Below are 24722 nucleotides of genomic sequence, written 5' to 3' on the forward strand. Positions count from 1 at the left end.
CTTGTTCGGACGTATGTGACTTTGCTCCTTGACTCCTCCTTGCTACCTGTCAGGTGAGTCACCGCTTCACTCGGACGGACGATGTCACAAGTTCTTGTCGGTAAACTGGATCACTGATTCGCTCAAAAGATGGAGCACGGAAGACTGAACACCTGATAGACGACTCAGTACGTGGGCCACCGGAGAAGATGTTCTCCTTTTGGCGTAAAGGTGAGATAAAACTTAATTCTTTGTGGAAACGGTGCTGTTCCGGTGGCGTATCAGCGGTGGGGTTGGACCGCAGTATGCCCCCCGCCGCCGCCGCCATCTGATTTTAGGGAATTCTGACACTGGAGAAAAATTTCCTACTACCAAAAGAGACTCACAACAGATATTTCCAGAGAAAGTCATGAGACCAGCAAAGGTATTGTGAAGTATTAATATGAAGCCCTAACTGTTAGGCCCCAGAAAAAACAAAAAGATTAGCTTTATCATCCTTGACATCAGAAAAAAGTGATGAGGGAGGGGAGTTGTTTTTTTTTTTCTTAGAAACAAAGAACAAACAATACAGTAAAATTTTGAGGCTGGGAAATGAAACTTCCCCTTCAGGGGAATTTTTATTTACAACCCCAATTCCAATGAAGTTGGGGCGTTGTGTGAAATGTCAATAAAAACAGAATACAATGATTTGCAAATCCTCTTCAACCGAGGAACTGAATACACCACAAAGACAAGATATTTAATTTCCAAACTAATAGACTTCTTAGTTTTTGTGCAAATATTTGTTCATTTTGAAATGGATGCCTGCAGTTGGGGTTGTACAATTGTAATATATGATAATTTCAAGTATAGACCTGCCGTTACTCTGTGTTTCATGCCAAAAGGCAATTGTTAGACGACAAAGGAATTTGCTGTGAGATGACTGCCTTTTGGCATGAAACCCAGAGGAAATTCATGGCAGAAGGCAATAGTTGTCTGACAATTGCCTTTTGGCACAAAAATTGGAGTAACAGCTTCTATTTCAGAAGGTCTATACTTGAATTTTTTTATAGTCTAAAGGTGCCCTGACACTTGCATGACTTTGATCCGCGCAGTTGCACGCATTTCGTTGTGACAATCCTACCTGCTGTGTTCCCAGCTGGATACCGTGCTTTGCTCTACTGGACGCTCCACTTTGTGCGTTGGACGCTGCGTATATGAAATAATTATTTCGTAGTGGATTAATCATTTTTCCTCAGAGTTGGTTGTTAAAAACACTTCTGACCGCTTACGGAATAACAGAGGACTTTTCATCTGCAGCTTTTTTTCTCTTTCTTTTCCTGCACGTCATGAGGTGGAGAACACATTTGGGACAGACTAAAATGTAATTAATTGTAATGTTTATCAATCAATCAATCAATCAATTTTTTTTTATATAGCGCCAAATCACAACAAACAGTTGCCCCAAGGCGCTTTATATTGTAAGGCAAGGCCATACAATAATTATGTAAAACCCCAACGGTCAAAACGACCCCCTGTGAGCAAGCACTTGGCTACAGTGGGAAGGAAAAACTCCCTTTTAACAGGAAGAAACCTCCAGCAGAACCAGACTCAGGGAGGGGCAGTCTTCTGCTGGGACTGGTTGGGGCTGAGGGAGAGAACCAGGAAAAAGACATGCTGTGGAGGGGAGCAGAGATTGATCACTAATGATTAAATGCAGAGTGGTGCATACAGAGCAAAAAGAGAAAGAAACAGTGCATCATGGGAACCCCCCAGCAGTCTACGTCTATAGCAGCATAACTAAGGGATGGTTCAGGGTCACCTGATCCAGCCCTAACTATAAGCTTTAGCAAAAAGGAAAATTTTAAGCCTAATCTTAAAAGTAGAGAGGGTGTCTGTCTCCCTGATCTGAATTGGGAGCTGGTTCCACAGGAGAGGAGCCTGAAAGCTGAAGGCTCTGCCTCCCATTCTACTCTTACAAACCCTAGGAACTACAAGTAAGCCTGCAGTCTGAGAGCGAAGCGCTCTATTGGGGTGATATGGTACTACGAGGTCCCTAAGATAAGATGGGACCTGATTATTCAAAACCTTATAAGTAAGAAGAAGAATTTTAAATTCTATTCTAGAATTAACAGGAAGCCAATGAAGAGAGGCCAATATGGGTGAGATATGCTCTCTCCTTCTAGTCCCCGTTAGTACTCTAGCTGCAGCATTTTGAATTAACTGAAGGCTTTTTAGGGAACTTTTAGGACAACCTGATAATAATGAATTACAATAGTCCAGCCTAGAGGAAATAAATGCATGAATTAGTTTTTCAGCATCACTCTGAGACAAGACCTTTCTAATTTTAGAGATACTGCGTAAATGCAAAAAAGCAGTCCTACATATTTGTTTAATATGCGCTTTGAATGACATATCCTGATCAAAAATGACTCCAAGATTTCTCACAGTATTACTAGAGGTCAGGGTAATGCCATCCAGAGTAAGGATCTGGTTAGACACCATGTTTCTAAGATTTGTGGGGCCAAGTACAATAACTTCAGTTTTATCTGAGTTTAAAAGCAGGAAATTAGAGGTCATCCATGTCTTTATGTCTGTAAGACAATCCTGCAGTTTAGCTAATTGGTGTGTGTCCTCTGGCTTCATGGATAGATAAAGCTGGGTATCATCTGCGTAACAATGAAAATTTAAGCAATACCGTCTAATAATACTGCCTAACGGAAGCATGTATAAAGTGAATAAAATTGGTCCTAGCACAGAACCTTGTGGAACTCCATAATTAACTTTAGTCTGTGAAGAAGATTCCCCATTTACATGAACAAATTGTAATCTATTAGACAAATATGATTCAAACCACCGCAGCGCAGTGCCTTTAATACCTATGGCATGCTCTAATCTCTGTAATAAAATTTTATGGTCAACAGTATCAAAAGCAGCACTGAGGTCTAACAGAACAAGCACAGAGATGAGTCCACTGTCCGAGGCCATAAGAAGATCATTTGCAACCTTCACTAATGCTGTTTCTGTACTATGATGAATTTTAAAACCTGACTGAAACTCTTCAAATAGACCATTCCTCTGCAGATGATCAGTTAGCTGTTTTACAACTACCCTTTCAAGAATTTTTGTTGTAATGGCTTGGTAAAACAGTTGCATGTTCATTCCTTCTTATAAGTAGCTGTAAAATTATGTTTACGATAGATTTAACATCTCATTATAATCGATCAGATGAGCTGTGCTCTGATGCGGTGCACTGATGTAATCACTCACACTCACACACAGTGTTTTTTAATTGTTTGTTCACGTGAAGTTCATGTAATTAATGCGTGATGGAGATTTTGAACATTTCAAAATTTTCTATGCACACTTGCACAAAGCCACACACAGTTTACCATGGTTTGCAACGAGTTTACTCTTCTGCATGGCAGAGTGCATGCAAGTGCGCGGATAAAAGTCGTGCAAGTGTCAGGGCACCTTAACTAACTGTTACAGTGAGAAAATGTACAACAGTGGATCAAATACTTATTTGCCTCACTGTATAAATGTTATGTTGCCATAACATTATGATATATTTAAAATAATCTCAGCTGATGTGTTAATATAAATGTTGATCTGAATACAAAATATTTATTTTCTGGAACTTTCAGATTTCTATGACAGATGTTATCAGAACCCTTTCTACTCTTGCAATAACACTAGTTATACAGGTCAAGATGTGACTGACCAATATGAAATAAAAATTTTATTTAATAAGCTTAGTTTATCAACTGACCATGCATGGCATCACATGCATTATGTTCATTTACTTTGTATGTAGCGCTGTGCATGCACTACAATTACAGATAAAAATATACTCATCATCAGAATCATCAGTTGGATTATTTGCATCTTCACCTGCATCTAGTAGATTCCATGTTGTCACAGTTTTTGCATCGGTATAGGTCTGTTCACTGAAGACCATCATCATCAGTGTATCCTCTGGCTTGCACTTTGATCAGTTGCACTTGAAGAATGCCACTTCAAGCAGTTTCTGGTGCTTGGAATGAGCCTGAAAATGCTGCCTCCTGATTGGCAAAAATTGCCAAATCAGCAAGTGCCCAGCTTTTATAAAAGCCGTTGTACCACACTCTCACGAGCGCCACTAGCTTAGCTTATGGCAAGCTAAAAGTGGACGCTCTCCTTTTGGCCGAACTTCTAGCCAGTTTCTGGGTAATCTGTGTTAGTACGCGCCCACAGCTGACGTGCTTGATGAATTCCTGAGCAAAAAGTAGTTTCCAGATAATTTTGATATATTCCTGTGAGATAATGAGTATATCTCATCTAAATCAATTCTAAAATTTACCAGTAATAAAATTATAAAGATACCTGTAGTTTTAAGAGTGGCTGTAATAAATATTTAAGAAACTTAAAGTTTATGAGCAACTTCACCTGTTATTGCTCAAGCACATTGTAAACACTGACATGATGGAGTTTTATGCGGAAAAGTTCAGAAAGATACGATTGGGATGGTTTGATTGCTATTTACAGTTGGCGATGAAAGACTTGGGTGTTAACTTCGTGTTAATGTCAGACCAAGAAGCTGCACTGAAAGAGATCTATCTTGGAAGAGACACATTCTGTGTGTTGTTGCTCCAACGAGAGCAGCACACTGAGCAGGGTGACGAAAGTAGTCCGGTGAGCTCAAGCTGTGGGTGAGAGCTATCCCACAATGCTAAAATAGCAGAGATGTCGGTCCAATGATAGCAGCACTCTGAGCATGGTGCCTTTGTACATGATTATTAGTGACTGAAATAGCCATCAGAATGAATTAATTTTCAGAAGATTGGGACAATAGCATGAGGACAACAAGGTGTTTATGCATTTTTAATAATATTTTGTAAATGATCATGAATTTTGTTTATAAAACCAATTACGGGATCACATGCACACAAGATAAGATTATACTGACCAAGTCTCATTGTACCACTTTTCAAGACTTTTCGCTGGGTTGTTTATGACTGATGGTACTTCTTCCTCTTGGACCTTCAATTTGACCCTTGATGTGTTGGGATTGGAGCCAGGAACAGAGTCTAAATAGACCCCAAAAGCAGGCAGCCAGGACTCGGGTGTATAAGGGTGATTCTTTAACTACGGGCACTATTGGCTTTGTAAATGTAATTTCCACCACACCATTGCCTTACAATATAAAGCACCTTGGGGCAACTGTTTGTTGTGATTTGGCGCTATATACATGTGCTCTGATGTCACTGTTTATCTCCATAGAAACTACCCAAACAATCTTTCATACAAACTGTTTAGGGACATTACAGTGTTGTGGTGGAAATTACGGCAATAGTGTGGGACAACTACATTTTGTTTAAAAAAATCACAACAGTTGTATGACATTGAATACCCCAATTATGTTTTGATTATTTTACTGATATGTTATTCAGAGATATTTTAAAACATTAGAAAAAACGTTTCTTTACCATTCATTTTTATCATTGAAGATCAAAAGTCTGGGTGTGAGACAAGCACAAAACGGCAATATTTGCATATAATGATGCTGACAAAAGGTGAAAAAGTCATCATAGACTACTAGAACAAATTTCTTAACACACTTTCATTGTAAAGATAACTATAAAAGTGTGAAATTTCCCCTTTTTTCTGTTTTTCATACAATATGATCAAAGGACATAATAAGTGCCCGTAGTCTAAGAATCACCCATGAACATCCTCCGAGGCCGGTGATTCCATAATTTTTGCCAGGGGTTGTATTAACATTTATGATTTTGTGTAGTACACAAATATATCCCAATACGTTTCCCACAGGAGCAATTTATGTGTAATGTTCACTCTGGTAAACTGTCTATCCAGAATCTCACTAAGACTCATCTTTGTGAACACTGAACAGACAGCCTTCTTGATGAACACATATGCACTTTTTTCTCATGGTTTGGTCTGTGTAGACAGGGTTGTGTACACCGTGATCATTTAAATCACGCTAATCCCAGTAATAACTTTTTTGTTCCAGTTGGACATTCCCTCCCTGAGAACATCCGCATTTCCTCTGTGCCCATCAGTGTTCCCGCAAATTGGGATCCAGGACAAACTGAAGGAGAAGGTAAACACGTGTATATTTTATAGAAACATTTTTATATCCTGCCTCTATATACATAATATGAGTAACATCGTCACACTTCCGTCTGATTGGTTGTCTACGTACACACGTTCTTAACACTATAATGCCATAACAATACGAACATACATGGTACATGGTAAACACTGCATACTGACAGTATACAGGAGGTAGCCCCTGAAAAATAAATGAGGTGATTACCTTTTAGCTTTTGTTTGATGCGTATATTTGCATATTACAGTTTTTGCCAATTGCTTACACACATTTTGCAAAATTTGGCTTGCTGTGTCAAAACTCTACATACAAGCAAGATAAGACAAAACTCCTCACAGCTCTTTCAAAATGAAACCCTACAGTCAAAACCTAACAATCTCTTCTTAAAATGTCATTCTAGCAACAAAATGATACATGCACCATTTTGAAACACTTTCAAATCAACAGCAACACACTGATGTGTTTTACACAAAACACTGTAGTCAATATATTTTTATTTACTTTTTCTCTAACAAGAGCTGAAAGGTACAGTAGTTAGCAACAAAAGTGTTATTTCCCTTTTTTATTTTATTTTATTTTTTACAAAGAAATAGAAATTTCTTACAAATGCCTAAAAGACAGACTACTGTACAGTTGAAATTCAAAACACAAATCAAAACTGTGAAAACAAATGTTTACAGTACTGTAGTTTACATACATGGTACAGTAACATCAGAATGATACTGTACTTGACCGTACTATCCACTGTGTGGTGGCTCAACTTTGAGTTGACCCTTTGTCCACACTCTAAAAAATGAACCGCTGTCTCAATGAGAAAAAGTGATGTAACAATTTGCATAGATTCCCTTCATTATTTTACTGTAACTTAACTACGTAAAGTTATTTCAACTTATGTAACTATAGAAGTCTTGTGGTATTATGAAATAACTAAATTGAAATAAAAGAAAAAATATATGCAAATTGTTACATCAATTTTTCTCATAGAGACAGCACTTTTTTTAGAGTGCAGCTTCCCTCACTGTGAGGCCGTGGTCGATCACATGGTCCACCAACGTTGCTTGAATTTCATCTGAAACATTTCTCCTTCTTGCTCTTCTTTGTCCTTGTCCACGTATCTCTCTTTGTCTTCTTTGTCTTCTTCCTCTTTCTCTGGGTGTTATCGCCTCCATGATTGCAGATTTGACAAAATGTTTTACGTGAGCTCTGTTTGTAGTCCCAAAGGTCACACAGATTGGTGATGAGTTTTCTGTGCGAATGTTTTCAGATGTGTGCTTAAGTATTTCCAATTGCCAGATGTGTTTTGCATTTTTATTAAAAGTGTTTTCCCAATGGGCACCACGGTGGCTTAGTGGTTAGCACTGTTGCCTCACAACGAGAAGGTCATGGGTTCAGTTCCTGCCTGTGGCCTTTCTGTGTGGAGTTTGTATGTTCTCCCCGTGTTTGCGTGGGTTTCCTCCGGGTGCTCCGGTTTCCTCCCACATCCAAAGACATGCGGGTTGGGTGGATTGAAATCTCTGAATTGTCCGTAGATGTGCGAGTGGGTGTGAATGTCTTTGTTTGTCTGTTTGTGGCCCTGCGACAGACTGGTGTCCTGTCCTGAGTGTACCACGCCTTGCGCTCCATGACTGCTGGGATGGGCTTCAGCCCCCCGCGCCCCTCGATTGGACTAAGCTGTTGAAGATGAGTGTGTGTGTTTTTCCAGTGATAACAAGGTATTTTATCTTTGAGTTCAGTGTCTGATGTAGGAAACTGTGTGTAATATTCTGCAACAACTGTGTGCAAAGCAGAAAATGTTTTTAAGGTATTGTCACATTGTGTTTTAGCTATTATTACAAGATGTTTTGGATTTTAAGTTTTAGTCTAAGCATTCATTTTTTGGGTGTAAGCAGTTGACAAAAACTGTAATAAGGATGGAATCATTTTTGTGACCATAACTAAATACACTGCAGTCTCCAGATACTGGCACTATCAGTTCCCCCGTCATTTAGATAGATTGATTTGCATTTTATGGTTGTTTGGTTGAGTATATTTACATTTTAATGGGAATTAAGTAGTTTTCTAAATATGATAACTGATAATGGACTGTGCAGCTTCACTCATCTCAATCACTGATTTCATTACAGTTCACTATTTTGAATGCACAATTGTTGCTGCATCACAGTCTACCACAGTCTGTCTCAGTTTCCTGAATATTTTTTATGTTAAATGTTTGTGCAAGCCTGTGGGTTGGTTGTGTAGTTATGACTGATTTTAACTGAGGAGTCTGTGTAACATTGTGTGTCCTAATTAGAAAAATTGCAACAGAAATTGACATGGGGATTAATAAAACACTGGTGAATTGAAGATTAACTAGGGGCTTGATCATCTGAAAAGCGGAGAAACATCTGATGAAATTTGAGAAACTGACTCACTGCATTCTGTTGAATGCATGCGTGCGCACACACACACACGCACACAGAATGAACACACGCTTGCAGGTAAACCAGTTCAAGTGTATCCGCCCTTTTCAGGTTTCAAATCCCGCAAAACCTCGGAGAGTTCGCTGCGCTGCGAGATCTCAGTAACATTTAGAACTGCACTGAGACGCTCTGATCACGCTGCACTTTAACCGCTGCACACGGACAACAGCATTAACATCACAACATAAAACTATTTTTATATTGTGCCTAAAACTCTCATGAATATATTCTGTGGGTTTTTAGACGTTGTTATCTCTGCCTGATCATGTCGTTCTGGGGGAAAGTGAAGTTTGCTCTTTAACGTCTTGATTGTTCTTTACAACACTGTTTGTCCTCTTTGTTCCAGACTAATATATATAATATGTCTGAAATTCGGTTTGCGTTTATTAAATTCCACACAATTAAATGTAGCAGACACAGATTATTCGTTATAATTGTTTTAGCAAGTTTTCAGGGTATCATGCATGCAGTCTCTTATTATCGTGATGAAAAGTATAAAAATTTTTTGTAGTATAATATTCATTTACAATTGTCGTCATGTGGATTCTCTATGTTGTTTTGACTGCAGTGACTCTCTGACGCAAGGGATTATGGGATACATGAAAACCCTGGCTGATCAGAGCAACACTGCAATCATTTCAGAAGCTTCGTTCATGGTCCAACAACAAAATTTCAGACATCAGATGATGGGCATTTTCACACATGAGTTAATCAGTGAAATCACCAGTGATGGACACAGCTAACCAAAAAGTTAGCTTTGATAACTGTTAATCCACTAACTGCAATGTTAACTTTTATAAAGCTAAACCGATAAACCCCTAAAATTTTAGTTACAGCTAAAAGCTAAACCAATAACTTTTAGTTTTGACTCCAGTACTTTAGCAGCTATTGATAGCTCTGAGTAAATTCAAAGGTAATTAAAACAACAACAAGCCAGTGCTTCTGTATAAGGGCCCGGTCCCACTGGTGTTTACGAAGATTTGCATATGAATTGCGCACAAAAGTGGTTTATATTTGCTAAACATCTGCAGTATCCGTGAAACATGTTGTAAGAGTCAGCCGACACCCGCACACGTCCGCAATTATCCGCAGAGGCACGTTTTTCCGTTGCCAGTATTTTGAGCTGCAAAAAATTTTGGTTGCGGATGACATCCGCCTTACATACTCAATACATACTCAATCTATGCACTGTATATCCGCCATTATCCACTGATAGCCGCAACTGACGGGGTATTGCGGCTTTGTAGCGGACTGGGACAGTGTGTAAAATGGATATATAGCGTGCCTATCACGTCCACATCACAAACTAAAATAAATTGTAGCGAATGCTACAGATTGACAGATTGGCCACGAATACAGCGTTTGTATTATGTCTGCTTTGCATCTGATTTGCGGACAATTTGCGACTGCATAACAAACAGAAATCGACATACCTGCCAGTCATTGCCAGTCCAGCTGTGGAGACGTACAGATGTAGTTATGGATCCCCACAGACATAGTGTGATAGTTGCTGCCCTCCAACAACATACCATTCAATGTGTCCAAGTCCAGCAATTGCTCCAGAGGCTGTGGTGTGAATAGTGATGCCGAAAGGCCCGTGTGCGCTTCTTTTATTCCGCAATGCAGATGCCGCACGTGCGCAATACTGCGCACAACTGTTTCCACCACACGTGCACAATGCATTCACAATACATCTGTAATATTTCTGTGATAATCACAATGCATCTGATCCATTTCCTCAATTCATGCTTTATGCATCCGTGATTGTTCCTCATATATTCGGTATACATTATTAATGTATCCATAATTCATACTGAGACATTTGTCATTTTTGGCCAATTTTGTTGCGGACGACAACGAATCCCGTAATTTGTATACTCAATTCATGCGCAATTAATCCTCTCCCCAGTGGGACCGGGCCTTCAGCTCAGCCTTCTCTCAGCAAAAGAGACCTGGTGACAAGGAAGGAGGGACGGAGAAAGAAAGAAAGAAAGACAGAAAGAAAGAAAGAAAGAAAGAAAGAAAGAAAGAAAGAAAGATCATTTATTTTCACAGCCATGCAGACGTGTCAGAGGAGTCATGCACAGTAATGCAGTTTTGACTTATGGTTAAATTTTTAAAAACTAATTCTGGACAGGTTATCGAAATTAACGGCGTTATTTTTACACAGTGAAAAGATCAGCTATATGTTTTAGTTTTAAAGTAATGCACTAATTTTGAAGGTGTTAGCATTTACAGACACACATGCCAAAAGGCATTATAGGAAAATGGAGCGCCCTGTCATCAGTAGTTGTTCAGTTTATAAAAACCAACACACAAGTTACTGCAACATGTGTGTTGGTTTTTACAAATAAACCTGTATTTCTAAATATGTTGTTTTTTTCATTTGTAAAAAAAGGCCATTTGAAAACTGAAAATTCTATTGAAGTGTGATTCAGCACATATAGCAAATGTGTGGCAATTGGTATTCACACTGCCATGGATAGGTGTCCCGAACTGAAGGACCGAAAAGGGAATCGTTAAGTAAAAAGGCTATTGATGTCATAATTTTTGCTGTGGTAGAAATGTGCTTTCTGGCTTCAGTCTGTGGTGCATTTAATGTACCAAGGAAAAAAATCAATGCAAGCAGGCACAGAGCAATGCATGACGATTTCACTCGGCAATTGAATTGATGCACACTGAATGAATCGATGCACTCGCATCACGCACATTTGTATCTAGATACCGATTCGTATCAATTAATCTCCACATGCCTACTACATGCCTATTGCCCTGACATCTGTAGTCATGAAGTATTTTGAACAGCTGGTGTTGAGTCACCTGAAGGCCAGTATCATTGCTTCCACAGTTTTCTAAAATTATGGAAAAAGTTTTTGTAACAAGATTGGATAAATTTATTGAGAAACATCATATTTTAAATAATGCTCAGTATGGATTCAGAACAAAACATTCGACAGCTATGGCAATTATGGAACTAATAGAGAAAATATCAACAACAATAGATAATAAGGATTATTTTGTAAGTATTTTTATTGACCTGAAAAAGGCTTTTGATGTTATAGACCACTCAAGATTGCTCCACAAGTTACAACAATATGGAATAAGAGGTGTTGCACATCAGTGGGTAAAAAGCTACTTAGAAAATAGAAAACAGTTTGTTCAGATAAATAATACCAAATCAGAATTGTGTAACATTATTTATGGAGTACCACAAGGATCGGTACTTGGACCCAAACTGTTTATTTTGTATATCAATGATTTTGTGAATGTATCCAATGTGCTTGGCAGCATTTTATTTGCTGATGATACAACGCTGTTTTACTCTGGATCAGATATACAGGAAGTAGCACAAGTGATAAATACAGAGTTGGAAAAAGTTAAACATTGGTTTGATATAAACAGATTGTCACTAAATATTAATAAGACAAATTTCATATTGTTTAATGATAGAGCGAAAGAAAATAATGTGTCATTACAAATAGATGGAATGGATATACAAAGGGTAAAAGAAATGAAATTTTTAGGAGTCATGATTGATGAAGATCTTACATGGAAGTCACACATAAATTACATAAAAGGAAAAATAGCGAAAGCCATTGCTGTTTTGCATAAAGTAAAATATTCATTAAATAGTTGGTTTATTAACATTGTACAATTCATTGATTGTCCCATATTTAACTTACTGTGTAGAAATCTGGGGATCAACATATACAACCTATATACAACCTTTATTTATTTTGCAGAAAAGAGCTTTAAAAGTGATTAGTAACAGTGGTTTTAGAGATCCATCTAATCCATTGTTTATGTTGTGAAAGTGTAGGAACACGGACCCACAACAGGGGGCGCAATGAATGGACAATGGAGGAAGTAAAAAACAAGATTTACTACTGAAACAAGCACGAGTAGTATAACAAACACAATGTTTAGGGTCGAATCCGCTGGTGTCGTGTGGGCAGGCTCGAAGATAGGAGACGTCCGTCTCAGTCGAACCGGAACCACCCAGATCTCCACTGCCACCGAACCCCGGAAATACTGGAACCGCCAAGTCCCGAATTCCCAGGTGGCCACTGCCTCCGCTCGTCGGATCCGGTACTGCTGGCAGGAGAGAGCAAGAACACACAGGAGTGGATGAACGCACCCAGTACAGAGAGGGGAGAAGCCGCCTCCACCTCTTGGCAAAGTTCAGCAGGAAGGTGAGTACTTATCCAAAGAAGGAGGGTCTCAGTAGTCACCAGTCCTGAAAGGTTTAACAAGTTTATCAATCACAGAATATGCTGCAGAGAATGTTACCTTGGTCTTAGGCGATATCTCGGCACTGAGGTGGAGACGCCGTCCTCCTGATATACCTCGGTGCTGAGTAGAAACAGCTGTGTTTGGTGATGGGTGACAGCTGTCACCCAGATTACTCCCATGATGCGGTAGCGCCCTCTGGTGCCTGGAGCCCGCACTCCAGGCAGGGCGCCCTCTGGTGGTGGTGGGCCAGCAGTACCTCCTCTTCAGCGGCCCACACAACAGGACCCCCCCCTCAACGGGCGCCTCCTGGCGCACGACCGGGCTTGTCCGGATGGCGTCGGTAGAAGTCGGCCAGGAGGGCCGGGTCCAGGATGAAGCCCTTCTTCACCCAGGAGCGCTCCTCGGGGCCGTACCCCTCCCAGTCCACCAGATACTGAAAACCCCGGCCCACCCGACGGACGTCAAGGAGCCGGCGGACAGTCCAAGCCGGTGCTCCGTCGATGATCCGGGCAGGAGGCGGTGCCGGACCCGGGGTGCAGAGGGGTGAGGTGTGAAGAGGCTTGATCCGGGAAACATGGAAAACTGGATGGATCCGCAGTGAGGCCGGAAGCTGGAGCCTCACTGCGGCGGGGTTGATGACCTTGAGGATTTTATACGGTCCGATGTATCGTTCTTGCAGTTTAGGTGAGTCAACCTGTAGGGGAATGTCCTTGGTGGATAACCAGACCTCCTGCCCAGGACGATACTTGGGGGCCGGGGCTCGTCGCCGGTCTGCAACAAGGCAGAGCGGGCGGCCCGCCACACCCGACGGCACTTCCGTAGGTGGGCCTGGACCGAGGGCACACCGACCTCTCCCTCAACCACCGGAAACAAGGGGGGCTGATACCCCAAGCACACCTCAAACGGGGAGAGGCCGGTGGCTGATGACACTTGGCTGTTGTGGGCGTACTCGATCCAGGCCAGGTGGGTACTCCAGGCCGTCGGGTGCGCGGCTGTCACACAGCGAAGTGTCTGCTCCAGTTCTTGATTCGCCCGCTCTGCCTGCCCGTTGGTCTGGGGATGGTACCCAGACGAGAGGCTGACCGTGGCCCCCAGTTCCCGGCAGAAGCTCCTCCAGACATGCGAGGTGAACTGGGGACCGCGATCGGAGATGATGTCTGATGGTATGCCATGCAGACGGACGACGTGGTGGACCAGGAGGTCCACTGTCTCCTGGGCCGTAGGGAGCTTCGGGAGGGCCACGAAGTGGGCCGCCTTGGAGAAACGGTCCACTATCGTGAAGATAACAGTGTTTCCCTGGGACGGCGGGAGACCCGTGACGAAATCCAGGCCGATGTGGGACCAGGGGCGATGAGGCACAGGCAATGGCTGTAGTTGCCCTGAGGTCTTTCTATGATCGGCCTTGCCCCTGGCGCAGGTGGTACAGGCCTGGACGTAGTCCCGGACGTCGGTCTCCAGGGATGCCCACCAGAAGCGTTGCCGGACGACTGCCACGGTCCTTCGCACCCCTGGGTGACAGGAGAGCTTAGAACCGTGACAGAAGTCCAGGACTGCGGCCCTAGCTTCTGGTGGGACGTACAGTCTGTTTTTTGGTCCGTTTCCGGGGTCCGGGACACGGGTCAGGGCCTCCCGGACGGTCTTCTCCACGTCCCAGGTGAGGGCGGCCACGATAGCGGACTCCGGGATGATGGGATCCGGGGGATCCGACGGTTCCGTTTTGACCTCATCTTCGTGCACCCGGGACAATGCATCCGATCTCTGATTCTTGGTCCCGGGGCGGTAGGTAATCCGGAAGTCAAAACGGCCAAAGAACAGTGACCAGCGGGCTTGCCTGGGGTTCAGACGCTTGGCGGTTCTGATGTACTCCAGGTTCCGATGGTCAGTGAAAACCGTGAATGGCACGGCTGTTCCCTCCAACAGATGTCTCCACTCTTCGAGGGCCTCTTTCACAGCAAGGAGTTCCCGATTGCCGACGTCATAATTCCGTTCAGCGGGGGTCAACCTGCGAGAAAAATAGGCACACGGGTGAAGGACCTTATCGGTCTTCCCGCTCTGGGAGAGCACCGCTCCTATCCCTGAGTCCGAGGCGTCCACTTCAACCACTAACTGGCGGCTAGGATCGGGCTGCACCAGAACTGGTGCAGACGAGAAGCGCCGTTTCAACTCCTTGAACGCGGCCTCGCACCGGTCCGACCAGGTGAAGGGAACTTTTGGAGAGGTCAGGGCTGTCAGGGGGCTAACTACCTGACTGTAGCCCTTAATGAACCTCCTATAGAAATTAGCAAAACCGAGGAACTGTTGCAGCTTCCTACGGCTTGTTGGTTGGGGCCAATCTCTCACCGCCGCAACCTTGGCCGGGTCCGGGGCGACGGAGTTGGAGGAGATGATAAACCCCAGGAAGGACAAAGAAGTGCGGTGGAACTCACACTTCTCGCCCTTCACAAACAGACGGTTCTCCATCAACCGCTGCAGAACCTGACGGACATGCCGGACATGAGTCTCAGGATCCGGGGAAAAGATGAGTATATCGTCTAGATATACGAAGACGAACCGGTGCAGGAAGTCCCGCAAGACATCGTTTACCAACGCTTGAAAAGTCGCGGGAGCATTAGTGAGACCGAACGGCATGACCAGGTACTCAAAATGACCTAAGGGGGTGTTAAATGCCGTCTTCCATTCGTCTCCCTTCCGAATCCGAACCAAATGATACGCATTTCTAAGATCCAGCTTGGTGAAGATTTTGGCTCCATGCAAGGGAGTGAACACTGAATCAAACAAGGGCAACGGGTATCGGTTGCGAACCGTGATCTCGTTCAACCCCCTGTAATCAATGCATGGACGAAGCCCGCCATCTTTTTTACCCACAAAAAAGAAACCTGCGCCCATCGGTGAGGTGGAATTCCGGATCAATCCGGCAGCTAATGAGTCCCGGATATAGGTCTCCATTGATTCGCGTTCCGGCCGTGAGAGGTTGTACAGCCTACTGGATGGGAACTCACTGCCTGGAACCAAATCAATGGCACAATCGTACGGACGGTGGGGAGGAAGCGTGAGAGCCAGATCCTTGCTGAACACGTCAGCGAGGTCATGATACTCCGCTGGCACCGCCTTCAGATTGGGCGGGACTCGGACCTCCTCCTTAGCTTGGGAGCCGGGAGGAACCGAGGAACCGAGACACTCCCGATGGCAGGTTTCGCTCCACTGAACCACTACCCCGGACGGCCAATCAATCCGGGGATTGTGCTTAAGCATCCATGGAAACCCTAAAACCACACGGGAGGTGGCCTGAGTGATGAAGAACTCGATCACCTCCCGGTGGTTACCTGACACCACCAGAGTTACTGGAGGTGTCTTGTGCGTGATTGGTGGGAGTAGGGAGCCATCTAGTGCCCGAACCTGCACAGGCGAGGTAAGAGCCACCAGAGGGAGCCCTATCTCCCTGGCCCATCTACTGTCAAGCAGATTCCCCTCAGAGCCCGTGTCCACCAGTGCTGGGGCCTTCAGGGTTGAGTCCTCGAACAGGATCGTGACTGGGAGTCGTGTAGCAATGTGGGTGTGTCCCACGTGAATGTTTTGGCCCACCCCTGGCCCAGTCTCTAGGGGCGGGCGTTGGAGTTTAACCGCTCGGGGCAGTCGTTTGCCATATGCTCACTCGAGCCACAAACATAACAAGCTCCGTGGGCCCGCCTCCTTTGTGCTCCAGGTGCCCTAAATGTTGCCCTGCTCGTGTCCATAGCTTCGTCAGCAGGGGGAGCCATAGGCGCACGGAGCGCAGGAACAGAGGAGCGTGGGGAGGGCGGAGCTCGATCGGACCCGGAAGGGAGAGGGACGACGCGTGCCTGGCCACGCCCTTCGCCTCGTTCCCGACGGCGTTCTTCTAACCGGTTGTCGAGTCGTATGACTAGATCGATAAGCCCATCTAAATCCCGCGGTTCGTCCTTAGCCACCAGGTGCTCTTTTAGGACCAGTGACAGTCCGTTTACAAAGGCAGCGCGGAGGGCAGTGCTATTCCAGCCGGATCTCGCCGCCGCGATGCGGAAGGCGACTGCATAGGCAGCTGCGCTCCGGCGTCCCTGTCGAATGGACAGTAGTGCGGTTGAAGCGGACTCTCCTCTGTTGGGATGATCGAACACCGTTCTGAGCTCCCGTACAAACCCATCGTAAGTATGAAGGAGCCGTGAGTTCTGCTCCCAGAGCGCTGTAGCCCAAGCGCGTGCCTCCCCACGAAGCAGAATTATCACATAAGCTACTCTGCTAGCGTCAGTCGCGTACATCACGGGACGCTGAGCGAAGACGAGCGAACACTGCATAAGAAAGTCCGCGCACGTCTCCACACAGCCTCCGTACGGTTCTGGAGGGCTTATGTATGCTTCTGGGGACGGAGGGAGGGACCGTTGAACGACCAGTGGAACGTCACTTTCACGCGCAGGGTCCTCGGGAGGGAGAGCCGCAGCGGCGCCCGAAGGGCGTGCCTCCACTTGTGCGGCGAGAGCCTCCACCCTGCGGTTTAGGAGAACGTGCTGCTCGGTCATTAAATCGATCCGAGAGGTGAAAGCGGTGAGGATCCGCTGCAACTCACCGATTACCCCTCCCGAAGCCTCCGCCGCGCCTTGGTCTGCCATTGGCCGTTCAACAGCCGGTTGACGCCCCTCGGGATCCATGACGCTGGCCGAGATATCCTGTTGTGAAAGTGTAGGAACACGGACCCACAACAGGGGGCGCAATGAATGGACAATGGAGGAAGTAAAAAACAAGATTTACTACTGAAACAAGCACGAGTAGTATAACAAACACAATGTTTAGGGTCGAATCCGCTGGTGTCGTGTGGGCAGGCTCGAAGATAGGAGACGTCCGTCTCAGTCGAACCGGAACCACCCAGATCTCCACTGCCACCGAACCCCGGAAATACTGGAACCGCCAAGTCCCGAATTCCCAGGTGGCCACTGCCTCCGCTCGTCGGATCCGGTACTGCTGGCAGGAGAGAGCAAGAACACACAGGAGTGGATGAACGCACCCAGTACAGAGAGGAGAGAAGCCGCCTCCACCTCTTGGCAAAGTTCAGCAGGAAGGTGAGTACTTATCCAAAGAAGGAGGGTCTCAGTAGTCACCAGTCCTGAAAGGTTTAACAAGTTTATCAATCACAGAATATGCTGCAGAGAATGTTACCTTGGTCTTAGGCGATATCTCGGCACTGAGGTGGAGACGCCGTCCTCCTGATATACCTCGGTGCTGAGTAGAAACAGCTGTGTTTGGTGATGGGTGACAGCTGTCACCCAGATTACTCCCATGATGCGGTAGCGCCCTCTGGTGCCTGGAGCCCGCACTCCAGGCAGGGCGCCCTCTGGTGGTGGTGGGCCAGCAGTACCTCCTCTTCAGCGGCCCACACAACAGTTTATTAAGTATAGGGTACTTAAATTTCATGATTTAGTTGATTTGAAAATATTACAAACGATGTACCAAGTTAATAAAAGTACTTTACCAACAAACATTCAAAATATGTTTGAAAAACGAGTAAGTAGTTATAAATTGAAAGGAATAGAAGTCTTTAAAAAAACAAGATTTAGAACCAAAGTAAAGGAAAGGAGTATTGCAGTAAATGGTGTCAAATTATGGAACAATCTTAATAAAGAAATTAAAGAATTAAGGTCGCTTAAATTATTTAAAAAACATATTAAATTAGATGTATTAAGTAAGTATGAAACTATGAAGTAAGTCAGTGGGCTGCAAGAAAGTCAAAAAAAAAAAAAAAAAGTAAACTATTAATAATGTTTGGAGTGTCTTAAGTTTAAATGTAACCTGTCAGTGATGTAATCTATTAATTAATGGTCATAATTATGAAATGGGTCAGTGGTATGTGACAAGTTAAAGAAATGCAATCTGTTAAATAATGTTGACTATGATGCTGTATATTGAAAGATTGTATTGTTAAAAGGGGCAGAAATCATAAGACTTGTTCTTCTTTCTGCTCCTTTTCATTCTGGTATTGTGGTGCTTTTGTTTTTTGCTTTTCTGTTTTTCTTTTAAATGAATGAAATAAATATTAATAAAAAAATAAAAATAAAAAAAAGGACATCACAGGACCTCTGCTGGACCCCCTGCAGTTTGCCTACCAGGCAAACAGGTGAGTTGAGCATGCAGTCAACATGGGACTGCATTACATCCTGCAGCACCTAGACTCTGCAGGGACTTAATACACTTTTTGCACAGACTTCTGTGTTGCACTGGTGTTTCTCCTTTTCTGAAATGTGTATTGCTTTTAATGCCTTTCGCCACTGTCTCTGTCAAATCAAAAACATGCTTATTTAGGGTCTTCTCCTTTCTCTGCCAAGGCAGTGTCTACACCTGGAGCTGGTCCCCGGGCGCTGGACTGTGGCTGCCCACTGCTCCTAGTGGTTAGATTGTGTCTAACTGTAATTAGGATGGGTTAAATGCATAGGACAAGTTTGGTTGTGTGTATGTATGTGCAATGGCAATAAAGGCTCTATTCTAGTCTGCTTACAGCAGTTTGCAGAAAAGGCAAGAAGTCATGCATGCGTGTGTGTGTGCAATTTTGATCACGTACAAACTGGAAACCTGACATTTGCAGTTTGGTATGCTTTTTTATTTTGGGTCAAGGATGAATGCCACCAAAACTGAACATTGATAGGACTAATATTTTTAGAGAAGCTATATATATGAGCTAACAACACTAAACAACGGACATTGATATTTACATTCTGGCCTCACACGCCAGTCCAGCAGGGGGTGGTAAATCATCTATATATTAAAAGCATGTGTACGTGCATGCATGATTTTATTTAGTAAGATCAATGCAAGTACCTAATATAATTGGAAATACATTAAAAATACATGGATGACACAAGAAAGTGAAAACTTATTTCCATTGTGGTCATTTAAAAATCAAATGACAAAATAGAAGTAAAAATAAATAATAATGATAATAATAATAACAGTGGTGTGTGTATGGGTGATTCTTAGACTACGGGCACTTATTATGTCCTTTGATCATATTGTATGAAAAACAGAAAAAAGGGGAAATTTCACACTTTTATAGTTATCTTTACAATGAAAGTGTGTTAAGAAATTTATTCTAGTAGTCTATGATGACTTTTTCACCTTTTGTCAGCATCATTATATGCAAATATTGCCGTTTTGTGCTTGTCCCACACCCAGACTTTTGATCTTCAATGATAAAAATGAATGGTAAAGAAACGTTTTTTCTAATGTTTTAAAATATCTCAGAATAAAATATCAGTAAAATAATCAAAACATAATTGGGGTATTCAATGTCATACAACTGTTGTGATTTTTTTTTTTAAACAAAATGTAGTTGTCCCACACTATTGCCGTAATTTCCACCACAACACTGTAATGTCCCTAAACAGTTTGTATGAAAGATTGTTTGGGTAGTTTCTATGGAGATAAACAGTGACATCAGAGCACATGTATATAGCGCCAAATCACAACAAACAGTTGCCCCAAGGCGCTTTATATTGTAAGGCAATGGTGTGGTGGAAATTACATTTACAAGGCCAATAGTGCCATAGTTAAAGAATCACCCATATATGATAACAAGACCCTAAACAATTTATAAATACATTAAGACAGAAAATTAACATTTAAAATTGTGTAATTAATAGGAAATAAAAAGTTTGAATTCTTCTTCAAAAAACCATTGAGGTCTAAGGTTCTAAAAACATTCTGGACTCACACTCCATTCCAACTCATTATAGAAACTTTGCACAATTTATTGCCACACTTGAAAAATGTCACCTACCTATTTTACAAACACTACCAAATCTAGAGCCCATGGATCCCCACATATGTGTGTATGTATTAATTACAGTGCTGTCATACACTGAATGATTACACTTCATTTGAAACCAAGTTCGGCAGTGTGTAAGAATAGCCACAGTGTTCTGCAATTTAAGCAGGTCATGTTAAGGTAAAGTTTAATGAACGTTCTGAAGCCTTCAGAGACTTCGCTGCCTGCCTGCGTGTGTGTGTGTGTGTGCGTGAGAGAGAGAGACCTGCAAAGGAATGTTTGTGTAGACTCCACAGAAAGTACAACCCCAGTTCCAGTGAAGTTGGGTCGTTGTGTGAAAGAGAAACAGAATACGATTTGCAAATCCTCTTCAACCTATATTCAATTTTATTATATGATATGGGATTTTGCCAACTTCTGATTGGTCCATTCGACATTTCTGAGCTGTACCACATGCCAAGTTGACCACTGGTGGAGCCGAGTACACCTCGCGTGCAGCGTAGTGCTAGCTAATCGAGCGACACCTTCTATCGATAAAGACCAATCAGATAACAGTACAACGCCTACTTTGGCTGTCAGTTTGTTGACAGGATGGCAGAAGATAGGTTTGCGTCTGTTAGCTGACTTAAAACAAATTTTACATGAAAAAGATGCGAAGAACACCCACAGAAATACACAGTGAGCAGCCAACCTGTTTCACAAGTACGTCACTGAAAAGGGACATGCGCCCAACTTTGAAACTTATGACAGACGGATGCTTGAAATGAACGGACAATGGAGAAAGTCAAATAACAAGGCTTTACTGTTGTGAACGTGCACAACGAATACAACCAATCACGAAATGGACAACAGTCAATTCACAAAAGTGTTGTGTGGGCAGGCTCGAAGATAGAAGACGCCTCTCCAAGGTAAGACCCGAACCACACGGCTTCCTCCGCCACAGGACCCCGGAAATACTGGAGCCGCCAAGTCCCGAACTCCCAGGTGGCCACTGCCTCCGCGTGTCGGACCTGGTACTGCTGGCGAGGAACAAAGAACAGTTAGATGGGGGCGCGTTTGCACCCAAGACTCCGAACAGCAGGGAAGTTACCTCCACCTCTCGTTGGAACAGTAATCCACAAGCTATACACTAATCCAAAAGGATACACTCTGTCAGCTTTGATACGTTACCTCGTAGGTAGAAACGATATCTCGGCAATGAGGTGGAGGTGCCGTCCTGCTGATATACCCCACAGATGATTGCCGTCAGCTGTCTCAGGTGATGGGTGACAGCTGTCATCGTAGCTGCTCACGTGAGGCGGCGGCGCCCTCTGGTGCCTGGAGCCCGCACTCCAGGCAGGGCGCCCTCTGGTGGTGGTGGGCCAGCAGTACCTCCTCTTCAGCGGCCCACACAACAGGACCCCCCCCTCAACGGGCGCCTCCTGGCGCCCGACCGGGCTTGTCCGGGTGGCGACGGTAGAAGTCAGCCAGGAGGGCCGGGTCCAGGATGAAGCTCTTCTTCACCCAGGAGCGTTCTTCGGGACCGTACCCCTCCCAGTCCACCAGATATTGAAAGCCCCAGCCCATCCGTCGGACGTCCAACAACCGGCGCACTGTCCAAGCCGGCTCGCCATCGATGATCCGGGCAGGAGGTGGTGCCGGACCGGGTGTACAGAGGGGCGAGGTGTGACGGGGCTTGAGCTTTGACACATGAAATACCGGATGGATCCGCAGTGAGGCTGGAAGCCGAAGCCTCACTGCGGCGGGATTGATGACCTTGAGAATTTTAAACGGTCCTATGTATCTGTCCTGCAGTTTTGGGGAGGCCACCTGGATGTCCTTCGTGGACAACCACACTTCCTGCCCGGGACGATACGTAGGGGCCGGGGTCCGCCGCCGGTCTGCATGGGTCTTCGCCCTCATCCGGGCCTTCAACAAAGCAGAACGGGCGGCACGCCACACCCGACGGCACTTCCGCAGGTGGGCCTGGACCGAGGGCACACCGACCTCTCCCTCAACCACCGGGAACAATGGGGGCTGATACCCCAAACACACCTCAAAGGGGGAGAGGCCGGTGGCTGCTGACACTTGACTGTTGTGGGCGTACTCGATCCAGGCCAGATGAGTACTCCAGGCCGCCGGGTGCGCGGCTGTCACACAACGCAGTGTTTGCTCCATTTCTTGATTGGCCCGCTCTGCTTGCCCGTTGGTCTGGGGGTGATACCCGGACGAGAGACTGACCGTGGCCCCCAGTTCCCGGCAGAAGCTCCTCCAGACATGCGAGGAGAACTGGGGACCGCGATCGGAGACGATGTCTGATGGTATCCCATGCAGGCGGACGACATGGTGGACCAGGAGGTCCGCTGTCTCCTGGGCCGTTGGGAGCTTCAGGAGGGCCACGAAGTGGGCCGCCTTGGAGAATCGGTCCACTATCGTGAGGATCACGGTGTTTCCCTACACGGCGGGAGGCCCGTGACAAAATCCAGGCCGATGTGGGACCAGGGGCGATGAGGCACGGGCAGCAGCTGTAGCAGTCCCGGAGCCTTGCAATGGTCAGCCTTGCCCCTGGCGCAGGTGGTACAGGCCTGGACATAGTCCCGGACGTCGGCCTCCAGGGACGCCCACCAGAAGCGCTGCCGGACAACTGCCACGGTTCTTCGCACCCCTGGATGACAGGAGAGCTTAGAGCCGTGACAGAAGTCCAGGACTGCAGCTCTTGCCTCTGGTGGGACGTAAAGTCTGTTCTTTGGTCCAGTCCCGGGGTCCGGGCTTCGTGCCAGGGCCTCCCGGACGATTCTCTCTACGTCCCAGGTGAGGGTGGCCACGATAGTGGACTCCGGGATGATAGGTTCTGGTGGATCCGACAACTCCGCTTTGACCTCGTCTTCGTGTACCCGGGACAAGGCATCCGATTTCTGGTTCTTGGTCCCGGGCCGGTAGGTGATGCGGAAGTCAAAACGGCCGAAGAACAGTGACCAGCGGGCTTGCCTGGGATTCAGCCGCTTGGCGGTCCTGATATACTCCAGGTTCCGGTGGTCAGTGAAAACCGTGAATGGCACGGACGTCCCCTCCAACAGGTGTCTCCACTCTTCAAGAGCCTCTTTCACCGCAAGGAGTTCTCGGTTGCCGACGTCATAGTTCCGTTCAGCCGGGGTCAACCTGCGGGAAAAATAGGCACACGGATGAAGGACCTTATCGGTCTTCCCACTCTGGGACAGCACAGCTCCTATCCCTGAGTCCGAGGCGTCCACTTCAACCACTAACTGGCGACTAGGATCGGGCTGTACCAGAACGGGTGCAGACGAGAAACGCTGTTTCAACTCCTTGAACGCGGCCTCGCAACGATCCGACCAGGTGAAGGGGACTTTTGGTGAGGTCAGGGCTGTCAGGGGGCTAACAACCTGACTGTAGCCTTTAATGAACCTCCTGTAGAAATTCGCAAAGCCGAGGAACTGTTGCAGCTTCCTACGGCTTGTGGGTTGGGGCCAGTCTCTCACCGCAGCAACCTTGGCCGGATCAGGTGCGACAGAGTTGGGGGAGATGATGAACCCCAGGAAGGACAAAGAGGTGCGGTGAAACTCACACTTCTCGCCCTTAACAAACAGCCGGTTCTCCAATAACCGCTGCAGGACCTGACGTACATGCCGGACATGAGTCTCAGGATCCGGAGAAAAGATGAGCAGGAAGTCCCGCAATACGTCGTTAACCAAGGCTTGGAACGTCGCGGGGGCGTTTGTGAGGCCGAACGGCATGACCAGGTACTCAAAGTGACCTAAGGGGGTGTTGAATGCCGTCTTCCACTCGTCTCCCTTCCGGATCCGAACCAGATGATACGCGTTTCTAAGATCAAGCTTGGTAAAAATCTTGGCTCCATGCAGGGGCGTGAACACCGAATCCAACAGGGGTAACGGGTATCGGTTGCGAACCGTGATTTCGTTCAGCCCCCTATAATCGATGCATGGACGAAGTCCGCCATCTTTTTTACCCACGAAAAAGAAACCTGCGCCCATCGGGGAGGTGGAATTTCGGATCAACCCGGCAGCTAACGAGTCCCGGATGTAGGTCTCCATTGATTCGCGCTCAGGCCGTGAGAGGTTGTACAGTCTACTGGACGGGAACCCACTGCCTGGAACCAAATCGATGGCACAATCGTACGGACGGTGGGGGGGGAGTGTGAGCGCCAGATCCTTGCTGAACACGTCGACAAGGTCGTGGT

General features: G+C 45.4%; 1 pseudogene; it reads left to right on the forward strand.

Annotated features, from left to right (window-relative positions):
• Nucleotides 1-2: 2 nt before the first annotated feature.
• LOC117511443 overlaps nucleotides 3-24722 on the forward strand; it is a 121903-nt pseudogene continuing 97183 nt past the window's right edge.

This window comes from Thalassophryne amazonica, chromosome 6 (assembly GCF_902500255.1).
Source record: "Thalassophryne amazonica chromosome 6, fThaAma1.1, whole genome shotgun sequence".
NCBI lineage: Eukaryota > Metazoa > Chordata > Actinopteri > Batrachoidiformes > Batrachoididae > Thalassophryne > Thalassophryne amazonica.